Consider the following 422-nt stretch of genomic DNA (forward strand, 5'->3'; position numbering starts at 1 on the left):
AAAGTCTGAATAAAAAAGATCAATCCACTTTGTTCACTTATAATCAGCAACAGGCATAAAATACCAAGGACTGAACAGACAAGCGACGGTAATATTCCGTGATTGCCAGTGCACTAAATAACTCGATGAATATCTGTACTCCGGCGGAAGGTCGCGTTTTATCATGGTGGTCTGTTAAGGAAAACACACCGTTTTATCTAAATACGCTGGTTATGAAAAAAATGTTTTAGTTATTCCAATTACGACGCATTGTTTTCGTAGTAAAATTTAATTTTTATCTTTCTCTTCCTTCACTTACAATGGGTAGAGTAAGTAGTTTTCATAAATTGTTGGTACTTGACATTTCAGATACAAAAATAATTACATATATTGTGCTTTACTTTATTTCTTCACATGCTTAAACATACGGCCACCTGCTAGGC

General features: G+C 34.6%; 1 protein-coding gene across 1 annotated transcript in view; it reads right to left on the reverse strand.

Moving 5' to 3' along the window:
- Nucleotides 1-367: 367 nt before the first annotated feature.
- Nucleotides 368-422, reverse strand: part of LOC119582149 (cuticle protein 19-like) — a gene marked incomplete in the record, with an annotated part of 1,404 nt that continues 1,349 nt past the window's right edge. Inside the window, 1 exon segment of the mRNA XM_037930387.1 lies at nt 368-416.

The sequence above is a fragment of the Penaeus monodon genome, chromosome 15 (genome assembly GCF_015228065.2).
Source record: "Penaeus monodon isolate SGIC_2016 chromosome 15, NSTDA_Pmon_1, whole genome shotgun sequence".
In the NCBI taxonomy this organism is placed as follows: domain Eukaryota; kingdom Metazoa; phylum Arthropoda; class Malacostraca; order Decapoda; family Penaeidae; genus Penaeus; species Penaeus monodon.